We start from the raw sequence: 12,986 nt of genomic DNA on the forward strand, positions 1-12,986 counted from the left end.
CACAGGCCATGGCTGTAAATGCTTTGATTCGGGAGGATAGAAACGCCTCTGATCAAGCCGCCCAAAATGAGGTGTGCGTGCTCTATGGGGCCTGGTTGCTGGGAGAGGGACGGAGTAACCTTGAGGATCTGAGACAGGGACAGGTCCCCTCCTGGATCAACAACCAGCACTTAGCAGCACTGCACCCTTATGCTAATGTTTTGAGTCCTTGCCAACTTCGTGTAGCATCAGAAGCCTACCCGGTACCGGTGGACTGTGGAAAGTCAAATCATACCATCATGGGTGTGGTGGTCAGGATGCCCGTGATGGGGGGCGTCCACACGACCAGCCCACCTGTACCGTGTGGAGAATGTGAGAGTCATTCGTAGAGGGGTGCATGTTCAATTCCAAAAGGTCCCACCTTATGTCACAATGTGGGAGCACACTGTGACAGGTACAGACCTCTCGGGTTGTCGGAGCAAGGGAGCACAGGTTATCCTGTGCCCCTAGCACTTGAACGCTTTTGCAAGGCCACAGTGCGGGTTCAGCCCCTGGGGCAGAGCCTATCAGTTGCACAATGGAGGTAATGGCCCCTAACCACATGCTTCCACAGTTTGCATATGTAGGCGGTAGGACATATTGTGTCACCACAAGTGCCCAACAGTATGAACATGGACCGGGAAGGTGGTATCCAATAGCCGTACAGCAGCTTTTGCTTTAAACCCAGGGCAGAGGTTCAAGTGGCATACACCAGAATCACACCCATCTCTGAACCTTCCACGATTCACCTCACGGTACAAAACAACCTCAGCCACCTACAACAATATGTCGCCCATTTTGGCTATCCCATTGCCCCACTACCTGAGAAACTTACAGCCCTCCTCCAGGCAGTGGATTTGTCTCAAAAACATTTTACACCATGGAGCAGAAAACTGAAATTCTAGCAGGGAAGATTGCCCAGATTAAACCCGCAGCATGGTGGGATTTGGGGATATGGGCAGACATACCTGCATGGATCCGGGTGGGATTGCACGCCTTGGTGATCGGCCAACTCCTGATTGTAGCTTATCTGTTAGCGACAAGTTGTAAGCTCAGGAGAAAAAGGAAAAGAAATCAGTTCCTAAGGCTACTACACAGAGAGGAGAGCCGTTGCTAAACACTCAGGCTGTTTGTTATTCAAAGGGATTACCGTGTTTTCATATGTGGCCCCTGGGGAGTTTACAGGGCAGGTTTGTTTGTTTTGTGGTTAAGTCTGAAATGACAATGTCTGGGACAGCCAGAATGAGGCTCATTGGACAAATACTGCTGTAATCTTAGGCACATGTATACATTGCTGTTGTAAATATTGCAACCTGTTGGATTCTGTGTTCTGCACTGTGCTAAACAGGGATTACGATGTATATGGACTGGGACAAGTTTAGAGTTAAATTGGGGAAAGTTGGGCAATTTGGGAGACCAGGGGTTTTCTCACCACCCTGAACTTTGACACACTCGAGTGGTGTCTGATTGTGTCAGATGGGGGATTATGTAGGGGAGGACGAAAACCCCTCATTTTACCCAGAAGGAAAAGAGCTGTGGGATCTGTCTGTGCTGCAATAAAACAGCAGGCCCGTATCCTGGAAGGAACAGGGAACCCAGAACCAGATGTGGATTGAAACTGAGATGGTGTGGCCTTGGCAGGGCAGTGATTGGACGGGGAGGACACCGGAGGGCCAATGGTGGGACAGAGTCAGCCCGAAGCAAGGGACTCCAAGCCAATGGGAGTGCCCTTGCTCGAAAACTCGGGACTGACTCATCACCGATACCGGGCTATTGTCTCCCCAACGTTTACACTATGGAGGGATATTATGCAGGCCTTAAGAAAACTAGGGAACCTAAAACAAACCGAGGGCCTACACAATGGCTGCAGGAGGCCCACACCCTGCCAACCCAATTAACACCAACTCAACCCTTGATTAGGTTAACATCAGGGATGGCCAGTGGAAAAACCCCCGCGAAATCCAACACTGCTGCATTTTTCAAAAATCATAAGCCCACCAATGGGAAGGATTTATTTAAGCACAAAAGTCTGGCTGGATAACTGGATATAAGAAGAGGTTTCAGCCCCGACAAGTGGTTCCGTTCTCGTGTTCCAGCAAGCAGGGTAAGTGATTGGCTGGTGATTGGTGAGTAGTTTTTCTTTTTTCTCTTCTATATCAGTGAGTAACTTTTAACATTGCTGTTGCCAATTTAAGTGTATCTAAGGGTTAAGTCATGGCAGGAGAGCTCGGTCGGGTGTTATGCTCCTCCTGTACCATGTGGGAACTCGGGGACGACACCAGTGTCCCTGACGACTACATCTGCGGGAAGTGTATCCACCTCAAGCTCCTGACGGTCCGCGTTGCGGAGTTGGAGCTGAGGGTGGATTCACTCTGGAGCATCCACGATGCTGAGAATGACGTGAGTATCACGTGTAGCGAGTTGGTCGTACCGCAGGGAAAGGGTCCACAGCCAGATAGGGAATGGAAGACCAACAGGAAGAGCAGTGCAAGGAAGGTAGTGCAGGAGTCCCCTGTGGTCATCCCCCTGCAAAACCGATACACTGCTTTGGGTACTGTTGAGGGGGATGACTCATCAGGGGAGGGCAGCAGCAGCCAAGTTCATGGCACCATGGCTGGCTCTGCTGCACAGGAGGGCAGGAAAAAGAGTGGGAGAGCAATAGTGATTGGGGATTCAATGGTGAGGGGAATAGATAGGCGTTTCTGCGGCCGCAACCGAGACTCCAGGATGGTATGTTGCCTCCCTGGTGCAAGGGTCAAGGATGTCTCGGAGCGGGTGCAGTACATTCTAAAAAGGGAGGGAGAACAGCCAGTTGTCGTGGTGCACATTGGTACCAACGACATAGGTAAAAAAAGGGATGAGGTCCTACGAAACGAATTTAAGGAGCTAGGAGCTAAATTAAAAAGTAGGACCTCAAAAGTAGTAATCTCGGGATTGCTACCAGTACCACGTGATAGTCAGAGTAGGAATCGCAGGATAGCACAGATGAATATGTGGCTTGAGCAGTGGTGCAACAGGGAGGGATTCAAATTCCTGGGGCATTGGAACCGGTTCTGGGGGAGGTGGGACCAGTACAAACCGGACGGTCTGCACCTGGGCAGGACCGGAACCAATGTCCTAGGGGGAGTGTTTGCTAGTGCTGTTGGGGAAGATTTAAACTGATATGGCAGGGGGATGGGGTATGGTGAGAAAGCAGGAATGGGGTACTGAAGTTGCATGTTCAGCCATGAACTCATTGAATGGCGGTGCAGGCTAGAAGGGCCGAATGGCCTACTCCTGCACCTATTTTCTATGTTTCTATGTTTCTATGTTTTGACACAGAAGGAAGACCAGTGTCCAAAGAGACCAAAGACAGAAGAAGCAAACCACCATCCCGAGACGGCATCAGTTCAGCCTCCTTTCGCGACTGGAGGCTGAACCTTTTCTTTTTCCACAAGGATCTTCCCCCTGAGAGCTGGACTCAGGTAGATCCACAGCAACAACAAGACGCAACAACAACCAAGTTTCCAAGAAAATCACAACCGAGAACGTAACTTCAAGATCCTGAAGATAGCAAAAACAGAACCCCGAAACCGCGTTTTGACCTGGAAAGACTGTAAAAGCTGTGGTGAGTATAATCTCTGGTCCCCAGAACTTCCAACTCAGTTAGGTCAGGAAGGTGGGAGGTTGGGCATTGCACTGCTGGTAAACTTGTGTAAATATTTTCGTTGTGTCCGTTTAGTGGGATTTAGGGGGATTGTTTTGTTGGTGTACTGATGTTTGTTGAGATTCACCTTGTCAAATAAATTGGAAGCTTAAAGTTCCTCTTGGAATCGCCTCATCTCAGTTCTGTTGTATTACATCTCCTGATCGTGAGTTTTGGGTCAGGACAATGTAAGGGAAGCAAGGAGCGCCTCGAAAATGCTCAACTGTGTGCCACAGGTTAGGGAAGAAAGGGGTTAGGAGTGTTTGACACTCACAGATGCCTCACAGGCTAGTCATAAGCTGTGGGAACGAACGAGTCTCAAAACCCCCTTCATAAGCTGTGGACACAGTCTCTCCAGGAGTGCTCTTGCAGCACTCAGGGTACCTCACAGGCCAGGCATAAGCTGTGAGGGCAGAAGCCCAGAGAGAGACACCCAAGGCACAACACTCTCCAGAACCCCTTACAACACCAAGCAGTGTGTCAGCCTTGTAAATACCACCAACGTTCTTTCAGGCAAAGCGCTCATTTATGAGCACCTGAGCAATTGTACATTCCTGTCTGGCATAAAAATAAAAAAGGGAAGGTGACTCAACCGTGGCTATCAAGCGAAATCAGGGATAGCATTAAAGCCAAGGAAGTGGCATACAAATTGGCCAGAAATAGCAGCGAACCCGGAGACTGGGAGAAATTTAGAACTCAGCAGAGGAGGACAAAGGGTTTGATTAGGGCAGGGAAAATGGAGTACGAGAAGAAGCTTGCAGGGAACATTAAGAAGGATTGCAAAAGTTTCTATAGATATGTAAAGAGAAAAAGGTTAGTAAAGACAAACGTAGGTCCCCTGCAGTCAGAATCAGGGGAAGTCATAACGGGGAACAAAGAAATGGCGGACCAATTGAACAAGTACTTTGGTTCGGTATTCACTAAGGAGGACACAAACAACCTTCCGGATATAAAAGGGTTCAGAGGGTCTAGTAAGGAGGAGGAACTGAGGGAAATCCTTATTAGTCGGGAAATTGTGTTGGGGAAATTGATGGGATTGAAGGCCGATAAATCCCCAGGGCCTGATGGACTGCATCCCAGAGTACTTAAGGATGTGGCCTTGGAAATAGCGGATGCATTGACAGTCATTTTCCAACATTCCATTCACTCTGGATCAGTTCCTATCGAGTGGAGGTAGCCAATGTAACCCCACTTTTTAAAAAAGGAGGGAGAGAGAAAACAGGGAAGGATAGACCGGTCAGCCTGACCTCAGTAGTGGGTAAAATGATGGAATCAATTATTAAGGATGTCATAGCAGCGCATTTGGAAAGAGGTAATATGATAGGTCCAAGTCAGCATGGATTTGTGAAAGGGAAATCATGCTTGACAAATCTTCTGGAATTTTTTGAGGATGTTTCCAGTAGAGTGGACAAGGGAGAACCAGTTGATGTGGTATATTTGGACTTTCAGAAGGCTTTCGACAAGGTCCCACACAAGAGATTAATGTGCAAAGTTAAAGCAAATGGGATTGGGGGTAGTGTGCTGACATGGATTGAGAACTGGTTGTCAGACAGGAATCAAAGAGTAGGAGTAAATGGGGACTTTTCAGAATGGCAGGCAGTGACTAGTGGGGTACCGCAAGGTTCTGTGCTGGAGCCCCAGCTGTTTACACTGTACATTAATGATTTAGACGAGGGGATTAAATGTAGTATCTCCAAATTTGCGGATGACACTAAGTTGGGTGGCAGTGTGAGCTGCGAGGAGGATGCTATGAGGCTGCAGAGCGACTTGGATAGGTTAGGTGAGTGGGCAAATGCATGGCAGATGAAGTATAATGTGGATAAATGTGAGGTTATCCACTTTGGTGGTAAAAACAGAGAGACAGACTATTATCTGAATGGTGACAGATTAGGAAAAGGGGAGGTGCAGCGAGACCTGGGTGTCATGGTACATCAGTCATTGAAGGTTGGCATGCAGGTACAGCAGGCGGTTAAGAAAGCAAATGGCATGTTGGCCTTCATAGCGAGGGGATTTGAGTACAGGGGCAGGGAGATGTTGCTACAATTGTACAGGGCCGTGGTGAGGCCACACCTGGAGTATTGTGTACAGTTTTGGTCTCCTAACCTGAGGAAGGACATTCTTGCTATTGAGGGAGTGCAGCGAAAGTTCACCAGACTGATTCCCGGGATGGTGGGACTGACCTATCAAGAAAGACTGGATCAACTGGGCTTGTATTCACTGGAGTTCAGAAGAATGAGAGGGGACCTCATAGAAACGTTTAAAATTCTGACGGGGTTAGACAGGTTAGATGCAGGAAGAATGTTCCCAATGTTGGGGAAGTCCAGAACCAGGGGTCACAGTCTAAGGATAAGGGGGAAGCCATTTAGGACCGAGATGAGGAGGAATTTCTCCACCCAGAGAGTGGTGAACCTGTGGAATTCTCTACCACAGAAAGTTGTTGAGGCCAATTCACTAAATATATTCAAAAAGGAGTTAGATGAAGTCCTTACTACTAGGGGGATCAAGGGGTATGGTGAGAAAGCAGGAATGGGGTACTGAAGTTGCATGTTCAGCCATGAACTCATTGAATGGCGGTGCAGGCTAGAAGGGCTGAATGGCCTACTCCTGCACCTATTTTCTATGTTTCTATGTTTCTATGTTACGTAAGAGTCTTGCAGGTATCATGCCACCAAGGGCGCTTTCATGCGGTCTACAGGGGGCACGGGGGCATGGCTTCAGCATCAGCCTGATTGTCTGGCCTGATGTCAGCATCCACCTCCTCATCCTCCTCTTCGTCTCCCTGGTGAGGTGGACTGTCAGACTCATCGGGCAATTCTTGTCCCCTCCTGATAGCCAAGTTGTGCAGCATGGAGCACACCACCACGAATCAAGCTACGTGCTTAGGGTGGTATTGGAGCTCGCTGCCTGTGTGGTCCAGGCATCTAAAGCATTGCTTAAGCACTCCAGTGGTTTTCTCCATATTGCAAGTGGCTCTGTGGCTCTCATTGTGTCGCCTCTCGGCTGCGGTGTGGGTGTCACGCATGGGGGTCATCAGCCAGGTGGCGAGGCCATATCCTTTGTCACTAAGCATCCAGTATTGACCTTGTGGCTGATTATTAAACAAGTGAGATACAGTGCTCTCACGCAGGATGTGAGCGTCATGGATGGTGCCTGGAAATTTAGCATTCACTGCCATAATAATTTGCTGGTGTCGAAATTTCGACCTCTGAAAAGAATGACTCCGACACTTACAGCTCCGGCAGAAGTTTCTTTAATTCGCTTGCTGGCAAGGGGCAGGTCACACTCAGTCAAGGGCTAAGTGAACACCTCCGCAATGGTACAGTTTCACAAGATACTTATACAGTAAAACCCAAGTTATGGCCTCTCCCTGTGTATTGCTCTGTCTCACAGTCAGTGAATACTGATAAAGAGTTAATTACTATATCCTGGTCCTGACATGGTTTACAGATATTTCCTTTTGTCAGGGTTATCAGTTGGCCAGCCGGCCATTACTCCATGAGTCATAGGTAATGGGCTATCACCTGTCTTGTATTGTGTCACGATTGTTCAATTTCCTGGTCAGTTTATCGTTTACATCAAATGGATGAGGTCTCTACAAGAGATAGTGGCTGGTGATTTGAGTACATAGAAAAGGGTGGGGTGACATGGAACTCTTGTCATGTAGACAATAGGAGAGCACCATGGGGGGTACTTGTCTCAGCATGACTTGTCTCCTAGCTGTCTGATGGCCATCAGCCATCTCCAACCAGGTTTAGCTGTTTATGCAAGCTGACTGCTAAAATGCAGAAAGTTCTGGAAAGACCAGGACTCCATTTTGATATATATATATTGCAAAGGGCACACAAATACCGTATGGTATCAGCTTAGATAAAAATACATTTCCACATTCCCCCATTTTGTCCTTCACAAGGACAACTCAATCCATTCTGATCTTGTACAGTCTCTCCATTTCCATTTCCACACAAGAGCCTTCAGCAGTTGTTGCTACCATAACTCTAGCCGTGATCTCGGTAGGTAACATAGTTTCTCCCCCCCTGGCACAGAAACACTTAATGACGACAAATAATAGATTTTTTTTTTAGTTTTTTTTAAATTATTATTATTTTTTTTTCTATTTTATTTTTTTTAATCCAATTTCGTTCCAGATCAACTCTAACACCAAAGATCACTTTGCGCCAATGTGTTTGATCTTGGGCCAAAAGGCTGAGAGGCGAAGTTGCACCGTTCCTGGAAATATTGCAATACCAGGTCGGTGCATGGAGTGGACGGGGCATGCCCCTGATCCAGCTCCCTGTCCAAAAATCAATTCAATATCATGTTCCCATAGGGGATATTAAACTGATAAGAACAGATACTACACTTGATCTTAGCCAAAAGGACGACAAATAATAGATACAGGGCGAAGGCTATCAGCAGGAATATGATCAAACCCTGTACCACAGATTTCCCCAGGGCTCCCATCCATCCTGATGCCCAACCCCACAAGGTGATACCGGCCTGGCCAACTGTCTATTTATACTCTATTACCTTTTTCCTGATGTATTCAGCTAGACTGCTGATTTCTTCTGATTTATCTGGGATATACGTACAGCATTCTTCACCTATTAATGCGCATGTCCCTCCTTCCTTGGCTAGGAGATAATCTAAGGCCATACGATTTTGGAGAGCCACTGTTCGAATAGCTACCATTTCGTCATTTATCCCTTCAAAGGCTTGGGAAGTTGCGTTGGCTACTGATTCGACTAAGTTAGCCAGTTCCCATAACTGCCATTCGGTCGATGCTATTCCATAGGGTGGCACCATTACCTTGAATATTCCGTTTAGCCATGTCAAATCCCGTTTAAATCTATGACTTCCATAGGCCTCCCTTAGAGTCTTTATTGATCTGATAAAGGGTACCACATATCCTAAGTAACAGGACCCTGTCCAGTTGGCTGGTAACCATGGGTAGGCTTTATAGCCACAAATAAAGTAGGTGCAATTATAGGACGTCAGCTCCTGGTCCTTTCGCACTATCCCTACTCGAGTGGTCTCACCTTCCCACCCTTTACCTGGGGCTTTGTTATGGACCATTGTCCAGCCAACGGTTGCTATCTTTCTCTCAGTGGGATTAGTTGTGGCTTGCCATTTAATCATTTGGGAACACTTGCTGCGTCCCATTTCTGGTCCTTTAGTCTCATTACTCACTAGGCATATTATACCTTCAGGATTAACTATTCTGGGAGTAATGCTTAGGAAGGGAGGCTGATGGTTATTATCATAATTGGGCTGGTACCATCCCTGGAAGGCTGTAAGTTTATACCCTGCTGACCTCCATTCTGTTTGTTCCTTCGTTTCTGGCCCCTTAGTTAGGTTTGTTCTATTTTGCACTGTCAACCATTCTACCATTTCTGATTCGTTAAAGGGGACAGATCTCAGGGGAATACCCCCTTCGGAGTGGACAGGTACATGGGAACATATCCAACAACTCGACAAGTTTCTTTCTTGAGCATACCTATGACTCAGTGCCATAAATACGTTTACTTGCAATTCCCTTCGGTGGCGGGTCTGTACCCTGGTGTAATCAATAATGTAAAGTAAAACCCTGTCAAGCCCAGCACCATCAGTCCCCATAGTCCATACAGTTCATTATTCAGTCTTCCTTTTTCTGTTCCTCTGGTTCCTTCTTCCCTTCCTCCTGGTCGGGTGCCCGTTTGCAATGGGATGCGTGGATCCATGTTGGTCTTTCCTTTACCTTGATTGCAGTATTGGTCGCTAACAAGACCTGGTATGGTCCTTCGAATCTTGGCTGTAGACTGCTTTTTCTTTTAAAAATCTTGATGTAAACGAATTCCCCTGGCTCCAGGTTATGACACTTCCCTTCCGCTGGCTTGACTTGGGCTTCCTTTACCTGTGAATGAAAGCTGGAAATACATTTGGTTAGTGCAATACAATAATTCAACATATTTTCCTCCATTTTGTGGATGTCCATCTGTTTTGCAGTAAATGGTGCTGTAAAAGGTAGTCGTTGGGGACGTCCCATAACTGTCTCATGCAGTGACAGGCCTGTTGTTCTGTTGGTTGTAGATCGCATTACCATCAAAGCTAAGGGCAGCAGTTCTGTCCATTTCAGTCCAGTGTCATTGCATAGTTTTGCCAGTTTATTTTTAAGCATTCCATTATATCTTTCAACAAGTCCAGCTGATTGTGGATGATAACTGCAATGAAAACGTTGATTAATCTGCAAAGTTTTACACATTTCTCTTATAACAGTTCCTGTTAGCGTTAGTGTTTTCTCTGAAGAATCACTCAACACTCAGAGTCGGTTCCAACTCCTGGCGGCATTTAATAACGCTCAGCGGGGAGGAAAAACTCAGGACCGTATCCAGGTTTCTCTCCACAGAACAAAGGATTACATGCACCTTTATATGTTTCACAACAGTTACAAAACAGTTTACTACAGCTACACAGCCCATCACGGCTGGACACAAGCCAATCACAATGATTATAGATTACATATAGGTTATTTTAACCCAATAGAATTCCCCTTATGTCTCAGGAACCATGTGTTCGTCTTTTGTCAGCTTGGGCTGATTGATATAGGTTCTCTCACTAGTTCTTTCTTCTTGGAGAAATAATTGGTTTCTAACCTTGTTTACAGGAGATGGGTTCTCTTATCTCTTTCTTCCTGGGGAATTAATTGGTTTATGGCCTTGAATATGGGAGATGGGTTCTCTCCTCATTATTCTTATCCTGCATCCAAGGCATTCCTATAGTGGGCCTCACAGGGTTATTGCTCGGTCATTGAACATTCAACAGTTCACAGCTTGACTACCTGATTTCCCATCATGCCTGGGCAGCCATTTTATGTGTGGCCACTTTAAACTTATATGCGTTTAGATATATCTAGCAGGTGCCTAATGCCTAGTATTCTGGTATATTCTAAAGGTGCCTACCTCCTACAACAGTTCCCATGAAATGTGACCCGTTATCACTAGAAAGCTTAGCAGGGATTCCGAAGCGCGATACGATTTCCTTTAACAAACATTTAGCAACAGTAGTGGCATCGGCCTTTTTCCATGGAAAGGCTTCAATCCATCAAGAGAACACATCTACAATAACTAATACATACTTGAATCCCATACACATAGGTAATTCAATAAAATCCATTTGTAAATTTACAAAAGGCCCGACTGGATTTGGGTGGGAGGCAGATTCTACTTTTTTTGTCTTATCCGGGTTCATTGTCTGACAGGTAACACAATTTTCACAGATTTGTTTTGCAATTGCCGAAATACCTGGTGCATACCAAGTTGCCAAAATATAATCTGCTATCTCCCCTTTGCCTGCATGTGTGAATGTATGAACACATCGGGCAATCCATGGAAGTAAGGATCTGGGCGCCACCACGTGGCCGTCGTGGTGAACCCATATTCCTTCTGGATTTTTATAACATTGATCCTTCATCCAGGTCTCCACCTCCTCCGTACTGGCCTGTGTCTGAAAGGTCAGCACGTCATTAATAGTGGGTGGCGGGTCTGAGCAATTATTGTTCCTTAGTGGGAACAATGACACCTGCATCCCCCCTTTTGACAGAGCTGAAGACTTAGCCGCATTATCAGCTCTGGCATTCCCAAGTGCCACCTCATTCGACTGGCCTGTATGTGCTTGGCATTTGATAATGGCAAGTTTCAAGGGGCATTGAATGGCTCGCAGAAGATTTTCCACTTGTTCTGCATTTTTGATAGGGGTTCCTGAAGAAGTCAGGTACCCGCGAATCTTCCAAATTTGTCCATAGTCATGTGATACCCCAAAAGCATACCTGGAGTCAGTGTAGATATTAACTGTTTGTCCTTCAGCCAGAATACAGGCTCGAGTTAACGCAAACAATTCGGCTTGTTGGGCTGAAAAGGAGTCTGGAAGAGAGGCTGTTTCGACAACATTAAACTGAGTTACAATTGCATAAGCCGCTCTAGGTTGGCCCCTATCATTTCGTAGGGCTGATCCGTCAACATAGTACACTAGATCAGGGTTACACATTGGTACATCTGTTAGATTGATACGTGGTTTAGTCACTAATTCGGTTACCATTTCACATGAATGGGGTTCGCCGTCGTCTTCCGTGGGGAGTAGAGTGGCTGGATTTAAGGTAGTGCATCTTTTGATGATAAGGTTCGGATTTGATAACAGTTCGACTTCATATTTAGTGGTTCTTGCAGAGGTTAGGTGTGGGGTGGCACATTTAGTAAGTAAAATCTCGACAGAGTGTGGGATATACAAAATGGTCTGATGATTTAGAGTTATTGTCTGAGCCTGTTGCATAGCATAATAAGCTGCTGCCAACGAAGGAAGACATCCTGGTAGTCCGCGTGCCACTGGGTCTAGTTGGGTACTGAAATACGCGACCGGTCGCTGCCTGTCCCCATGTAACTGAGTCAAAACAGATTGTGCAAAACCCGATTTTGTGATGCACAAATAAGTTGAATAGCTTAGTGTAATCTGGTAATCCCAAGGCTGGTGCTGAAGTGAGGGGCTGTTTAAGACTCTGGAAAGCATTCCGGGATACTTCATTCCAAATCTTTCTTTAAGCATTGTGAGAATATAGTAGATTCATTCACAGCTCGTAGGTCATTGACAAACCTCCATTTGTCACTATTGGGCTTCTGAATCGGAAGAATCGGTGTGTTACACGGACTTCTCATTTATGCTTATAGTGATTCCCAGATCACAGAATGTAAAGTACTTGTTTTCTAATTTTATTAAAAGGCTTCCAAACCCAAGATTTTTCCAATACACCCAAAATGTTGATCAAGGAGATCACCTGAAATATCTCAAAATCCCAATTCAAATATTGTACTGCCACTCTTTATCAAAAAAAATCCTCTTACTGAGCTAGAAGCTTTTGTACCAAGATTTTACACCAAGGACAATGAGAATGTACTCCCCCAGCCTGCACCTCGAGAGACCCACAAAGGCTTTTTAAAAAAAAAAGGCATTACAACTTCCCAAGGCATTACAACTTTTAACCACCGGGACCATGTCTCAACAAACCTATCCTTTGTGCATTTCCTAGCTCCGTAACTTCTCATCCGAATAAATCCACACCTGCACTTCGAACTTAAAATGTCTTAAACTTCCCACATACAGGACAACACTATGAAGGGTTAAAAAACTTCACTTTGTTTGAAAAAGTGGGTGGAGCTAAAACAAACAGGCAGCTCCACAACCTTTCCAAACAGGCTTCCAGACACAAGGAAAAAACACAGAAGCACTCTCATTCAAAGACAAGACATTCACGCACTCT

At 46.0% G+C, this 12,986-nt stretch overlaps 1 pseudogene; it reads right to left on the minus strand.

Moving 5' to 3' along the window:
* Positions 1-7,914: 7,914 nt before the first annotated feature.
* LOC139276645 (U2 spliceosomal RNA) lies at positions 7,915-8,093 on the minus strand (annotated as a pseudogene).
* Positions 8,094-12,986: the final 4,893 nt, after the last annotated feature.

This window comes from Pristiophorus japonicus, chromosome 11 (genome assembly GCF_044704955.1).
Source record: "Pristiophorus japonicus isolate sPriJap1 chromosome 11, sPriJap1.hap1, whole genome shotgun sequence".
Lineage (NCBI taxonomy): Eukaryota > Metazoa > Chordata > Chondrichthyes > Pristiophoridae > Pristiophorus > Pristiophorus japonicus.